At 30.3% G+C, this 7540-nt stretch overlaps 1 pseudogene; it reads right to left on the minus strand.

Moving 5' to 3' along the window:
- Nucleotides 1–5188, minus strand: part of LOC105134406 (cytochrome P450 81D11-like) — a 9418-nt pseudogene extending 4230 nt beyond the window's left edge.
- Nucleotides 5189–7540: the final 2352 nt, after the last annotated feature.

Here is a 7540-nt window from a genome sequence, read left to right on the forward strand (position 1 = left end):
TTAGCAAGACCTTTTGTTACCTACGCCATTCATGCTCCCCCCCCCCCTCCCTTTTCTTTTAGTTTAATCAAAATTAATTATGATTTTAATAAATAATATTATATTTGAGATATTTTTTATTAGATAATCAGTCCAACTGAGGTCGGGGCTAGCAGGTAAATGTTGTCATTTTTAGTAGACAAAAGTTGCTCTTATTTAATAGCTTCCAAATTTTATATCAAATAAATTTTTTATTATCAATAGCTTAAATCCTCATTAATTAATTAGGAACGTACATGTCTATTAACTGTATGTATACAACATGACATGTACCAAATAAAACTGCGAAGAATCGTACATTGCTTCTCGTTTTATAAATTCATCACACTCCTACACCTTGAGTGTTCTTCCTATTTGTTATGTTATTCAAAATCATTTTATAATATGCTTTCAACACCTATTAGTAATAACAAATGATTCAGACGAGTGCAACCATCTAGGTGGTAGCCAAATGCTAAGAACTTGGAATTAAAAAGTTTGTTCTTTCTGTGGTCTCAGGTTCGAGTTCTTGGTTGCTCATATGATGGCCACTGGAGATTTACATGGTCGTTAACTTCAGGACCCATAGAATTAGTCGTGGTGCGCGTAAGCTGGCCCGGACATCCACGTTAATCTAAAAAAAAAAATGATCCAGATGAGTGCACTTGCAAATGTAGTCTAGTGTGATCCTAGTAAGAAATTTCTTGTTTTAAAATTTTGATTTAATTCTTTTGTGTAGGTTTATTATCTTTGTAATGCCTTACTTATCTACTAAACTGACAAGATGCTCTGTAAATTTAGAGATTAGTCATAATATATGATATATATAAATTGGCCAGACCTTCCAAATTAAAAATAAAAATAAAAATTAAACGAGCAGTACTGTTTTATCTCTATCAACCACTCCAACCCAGCAGTCACTATATATCCATATCCATCAGTCCAACCTACCAGCCACAAAGTAATTACTGGCGTATGTCTTTTCGTTGATAAGCAATATCTAGGATTTAAAGCTGTTCCTCCGTCTTCTCAATTTCTCTAGCTCTGCCCCACCTTAAGGAATTGAAATTATCTTCATCTTCTGATTAAAGTTGTTTTTTCTCATTCCCTTTTACAGGTGACATTGATGCAGAACGAAGTGAGAAAAACAAAAAATGAACTCCATGTCTGTCAGAAAAATACATTACATGAATCTTAATTATGATACGCATCTTTTGGTCTCGAATTATGACAAAAGACATCCTCAAAATATCAATCGATCAGACAGTTCAGTATTTATAGTTTGGTCTCCTGTTATGTTTTTACCTTCTCACTCCCACCCCCCACTGTACTTGATAATTTCATCTTTATTAAAACCAGAACCATCAATGACGCTTAATTGGTATTGCGGTAAAAAAATCGCTCGTTCAAGATTTGTTTTTTATTAGAATTTTTTTAATTATTTTGATATGTTAATATTAAAAATAAATTTTTTTTAAAAAAATATTTTAATATATTTTTAAATAAAAAAACACTTTAAAATATAACATTCACCAAACCACCAAACTACCAAACATGCATTTCTTCTGTATTTACAACCCCTAGGTGTACCACACTCACGCTACCAAACATGCATTTCTTCTGCATTTACAACCCCTAGGTGTACCACACTCACCTAGGTCCTTCTAACTTTTATTTGTATCAAACAATGATAGATATGACATTTTTTTAATTTTAATTTTATCTTATGATTTTTAACTATTATATTATGACTTTATTTTTTTAATTTTATCCTTGCTAATCTTAATCAGCTCACTATGTCATAATATGAATCAACATTAAGTGCACTAGAAGCTTGTAAAGAGTTAAGTAGTTGTAAAGAGTTCAGTAGCTGCAAATGCCTGCTTGCATTAGATCTTTAACAATTGAATACTTGTATCAATTAAGGATTAGAAACAAAAAAAAAATGCAGAATCATCATGAAGTATCATGAGCTATTGCATCAATAACTAGTACTAGTAGAATCATATTCTTCCATAGCTTGCCGGACTGAGCTGTTAATTGCTTGGAAATAACCTACTGGTCAGAGGATGAAGATTAAATCTGGTGGTTGCCAGCAAGATTGGTACTAGAGAAGTGCTGGTGCGGCGTGACTTTTGCTGGCTGGTATCATGTCCAATCTTGGCACAGGTAGCTTCATTCAAGGCTGAAGCTGGCCCATTTCAATCCTGCAAGTCTCAGGTTTACTTAGCATCATGGGTTCAAGTATATCCATAATGGAAATGGAAATGGAAACTGGCTTTACGGTTCGTGATCCTCTTTTTAATGAAAATTTTCAGTTTATTCAAGCTTATCTATAGTTTCTATGTTTTTGAGCATTTAGCCCCTATTTATACCAAAAAGAAAAAAAAATACTTGCAAGTTGCTAACTTAGCCCTCATTAATTAAAAGAAAGTACACTCCGAACTTTATTTCCGAACGGAGATAGTTCTGTTCACCCTAGACTCTAACAGTCACGTATAATAGACAGTCACAGTCTTTGTGCATAGTTGGCCTAGGGGGGAGAGATGAGGCTAGTTGTATAGTTGTACGAGGGCGTGGAAGGCAAAAGGCCTCCAAAGGCTTAGCCTTTTGTACAGAGATAAGAGCATCTACTATGCTCATCTACTGAATAAGTGCAGCCAATGCCAGCATCACTCTGCGCATGGCCATGTGATTTCCAGGGCAAGCAATCCTTGATTTTCCCCTTCATTATTAAGACCTTTAAATCTCTCCGGCTTGAAGCTAACTCTCAGGATTTTCCCGCAACTTACGATCCCTATGTAGGGCCCATGCATTCAACATCACCAACGTGCCTCGTTGTATCTTGTATCCACCTATGATGCAGTCTGCAGATAGTGCATGAGGCAACAAAAGTGTGGCTGGAGGATACAAACGAAGGGTCTCGTTAACGACACAATTCAAAAGCCCAATATTATTTACACATCTAAAAATATAATTTTTATAAAAAAATTTATATTAAATAAAATTATTTTAAAAGTAAAAATTCAAATTCAATTTAAATAATAAAATTGATATCTTGATTTGATGAGTAAACTAATAATACCGAGCATCTCACTATAACTGAGAATCTGATATAGAAATAATGAGCTTTAGACCTTAAGAAAAGTTCATGTAAAGCTTTTAACATGCCATAAATAAAATAATATAGTTAGAATGATCGAATATTATAAAAGACTAAGTCAGAAACAAAATCAAAGTTATAACAAAGTTAAAATTATAATAGAGTTGTGATAGCAATACAGTCTGTTTTCCATACAAATTTTAAGAGATGTAACTAACCTTAAGTCATAAAAACTTATAATTACCCTAGGAATTTTAAAGAAATTCAGTAGCCAAAAAAGAGAATAAATAAAGCAAAACACAACTAAAACATGAACTTTATAACATTCATTTTTTTTTTCAATCTTCTTGCAACTATGAACTAATTTCTAATTTTAGTTTAAGAGAAATATACATCATTTCTATTAGCAAGTTGTGAGATGTAACATTATCATTGTAATTCTTTCATATTCAAGGATTTATTTTTCTTTGTTCAAAATTAGGCTATCAATTGTTATTTAAGTTTATTGAATTATTTTGAGATAACATGTAAGCTTTCTAGTTTTTTTCAATCTGTAATTGTTGTTAAAGACTAGAGTGAGAAGCAAAAGAATTAATTTGATTGCTGCAACCCTCATCTTGATTTATTTGAGAAGAATAAACTAAGTTAAATTGTCAAGTTTTTGAATGTTTACTTGGAATAAATGCACATACTTTACTTTTAAGACTATTGCCAAATAAATGAGAATTGCTTTTAATGTTAAATTTACTTGATAATAAGAAATTAATTAAATAGATTTGTCTAATTAATTTACTTTGTAATCTCATTAATTTCTCTCATTTTTAAAGGATATAGAATTTATTTGCTTAATGTAAAAAAATATTTATTTTTCTTTGATAATCAATAAATTTATAGGAATGAATGTGTAGATTTTTTAATTGAGTTAATGATATATTAATTTTTTTATTTTCAGAATTTTATTTTTAAAATTTTTTATTCAAATTTCCTATTTTTTTATTTCAATATATTGTAAAAAAATTAAATAAAATTTATTTTATTTATTATAGTTAAATTATAATTATATTTTAGAGGTTCTGGCTATCTACCGGTAGTCAAAGACAATTACTATTATTAATATTTTGTAATGATCAGTATGTACTCAATTTTCTTTTTGGAAAACAAGTGCTGAAAATAAGTTTGTAATTTGTATGAACCAAAACCCAAAAACAGATGAAATTCAATCGTCTGAATTGCGGTAACCTTGACAACTACATCCGTAAACAATTCAGGGTCTGATTTTTGGAGGGCCAATGGACTTTCCAATCACAGTTGTCTGATCCTTCTCTTCTTCAGTATTACTTGAATCTCTGAACTTGTTTCTTTTCGTTTCACCTCTTCTATCAAGCCCTGCAAGAACTCATCCCTCTCTTTATCACAGTACTCTCCTCAATATCCCCGTTGTACCCAGTCCATTTCAAAAATGGGAAACAAATCCAACAAGCTGGTCCCTGGATTTGAAGGGAATATCTTTTGGACATCCTCAATACAATGCTTTTCAGAATCGATACAGGCAGCCTTCTCCTCTTCAACCCACTTCTTTCCAGCATTCATCTTCATAATTACACTGAGAGAGGTAATTGTGAAGAAATAATTCAAGTCCACCTTCTTGGCTCCATCATCAGAGACTTTGGACAGAATTAGGCGGAGAAGGGTGCGGACTTCTTCGGTAATGGCAGTAGACCAATCGAGGCAGCCTAGAGAAAAGAGTTCAGAGACCGAGAAACGCCTCAGGGTCCGCCACAGAAGGCCATATATAGGGAGGAGCGAATATAAAGGCAGTGTAGCTATAGCTCAAAGGAGATAATAAGATGATTGATTTCAGCATGCACGTGACCTTTCATTATCCCTACAAAGTCTGAATTGGCTGCTTCGGTTGTCCTGAAAATGGCCTTTTCTGCTCCAGTCAGCCCATCTTATCTTTCCGAGTCGTTGAACTCCCTCCGAGTGAACTCCTGCAGCCTGTAGGTTCCCCTCCTCAACCCAAAATGCCCACACTCAAATCTTAATTAGCCAGGGACCATACATTTTCTTAAAAAGAGTTAGGGTATAATATTGGTTTTTCTTTTTAATCTTTTGTTTCTCTTGTGTCTTTGTCATCGGCTGGTTTCAAATGACAGGTTCTTGGTCGGTGATCAGGATCATCACCTGAGCCTCTAGCTCTAAGGTTTTTTTTTGCTGGTTTCTTTTAAGAGCAAGGGCAGGATTCTTATAACAACTAGAGCAGTTATTTTTAATTTATTAAGAAATAAAACAGAGAGCGTGAGGGTGTTAGGGGGGCACTAAAACATACAAGTTAAGTAAACGTTCAAGTCAAACATGATATTTCGTGCAACAACAAGCTTATTCTTTGGGCAAGGGCAAGAAAATTGAACAATTGTGCCTATAAATTGTATCAAACAAATATTAAGAACAAATCAAATTATTTTTTATCGTTATTAGTAGTGGCTTAACTTTAAAAAATTTTAATTCAATTTTTTTATATATTAAAACTAAATTATATAGGAGTTTTCTCAACATAAATTTATCAACTAGCTATATTCAAATAATAACAAAAAAACCAAGTTAGGTCCATTTTAGTTAATCTGCTATATTCATAACCTTATTATGAATTATATTAATTTTAATTAATTTTTTATTTTATTATATAATAAAAATATAAAAATCAATGAATTATCAACTTAAAACTAGAAGATAAAATTAAATAAATACCCTACATTAAATGATAGAATAAAAAAAACTAAAAGATTTTTTTAAAAAAAATAAAGGCCAGAAAAACCCAAATAAAAAAAACAGCTATGGTATGAAATGATAAATTAAATAAAACTTCATATTAAATAATAAATTTTAAAAAAAATCCAAAAAAAATAAAAGAAAAATAAAAAATAGTTATAGACTATTAAAAAAAAAAACCTCCATCAATTAGGCTTAAGAGCGGCCTCCCTACGTGAGTTTTTTTTTTTTAATAAAAGCGGCTACCTTGTTTTTTTTTTGTTTTGAAAAACAAAAGTGACAAATAAATTAAAAAAAAATCATTGCCTACGTGCCCCATCTCTCGGATCTGCCACCTCAGCTTGCCAACACTCCAGCTGCAAGACAATGTTGGCATCCAAACTATTTTAAAAATATATTAATATATTTCACTCTTCATATGGAAAATATAACCGAATTTAGTTTTTTTAGTTTTTGTTGTAATTGAAGTTTTAGTACTATATTAATTAATGGGAACTATTTTGCCCACTTATTCTTAGTACTATATTAATTAATTTCTTTTTTATTGGACAATAAAAATATTACCTATTTTTTAGTTTATTAACTTTTACTTCCATTTATTGTAGTACTCTTTTAAAAGATAATTTATTGTAGTATTAGATTTTATAAAATAAAAAGGTTATGAATAATGAAAGGATGAAAAGTATGTGTGTGTATATATATAGTATGATATATATATTTATAAACTAGTAGAATAGAGTTGAAATCTAAAAATAGGTCTAGTCATGCTAAAAATCTATAGCCTAGCAATAAAAAATTATAATTTTTAATTTAATTATTAAATTAATTAAAAACAATTTGGTCATCTTTTACGCTGAGATCGGTAGACTCGCACCACCTTCCACCTGGAAGACCTCAAATTAAGTCCAAGAAAGGTTGTTGGAGCTAATTTTTTTTATTTTTCCTTATAATGTCTAGATTTATATAATTACAGATTTTATATGTTTTTTTTTTGGCTTTAGGAATATTATAATTCTATTTCTATGTTAAGGTTGATTTCTCTAACCTATTTAAAAGATTATAAATCTCTTAAAATGTGAACTTATTAGAGTTTATTTCAAAAATAAAATTACTATTTAGGGTTTTATTGTGATAAACCTATGTCGACAACCTATCTATCTTTCTACGCACTTGTACTGTTATCCTTATTGTGCTTTCTTCTACATCATACAAGCTTGCCCTTTTCTCCATCGATTGTAAGAACAATGATACGAGATATTTTTTGCTTTCGATTTTCAGGAAACATATTCTTGTAGTTCTTTGAATATTAAGGTACCATTGCTTCTTCTATTTTGATAATGGAATGTGTTGTGTGTGTATAGATCGGATAGATAAGATAAAATATTTGTAAATAAGTTCAAGAAAAAAGTTGTACATATCTAATAATAAAAACAATTGTTATTTTAGATTTAATTGTTACATCGTATTTAGATTTTATCAAATAATTTTTATTTAAATTTATATTTATTTTGATCAGATAACTTTTAACCTTTATATTTATATAAATAGTTGGTGTTAATGTTTTATTTTTTTTATTAAATTATTGAGTTTAAGACTTTTGAAAAAATATCTGCATCTTCTTTATCAGTTTCAAGCTATAATCCTAGATAT

The sequence above is a fragment of the Populus euphratica genome, unplaced genomic scaffold (genome assembly GCF_000495115.2).
Source record: "Populus euphratica unplaced genomic scaffold, PopEup_1.0 scaffold67.1, whole genome shotgun sequence".
Taxonomy (NCBI): domain Eukaryota; kingdom Viridiplantae; phylum Streptophyta; class Magnoliopsida; order Malpighiales; family Salicaceae; genus Populus; species Populus euphratica.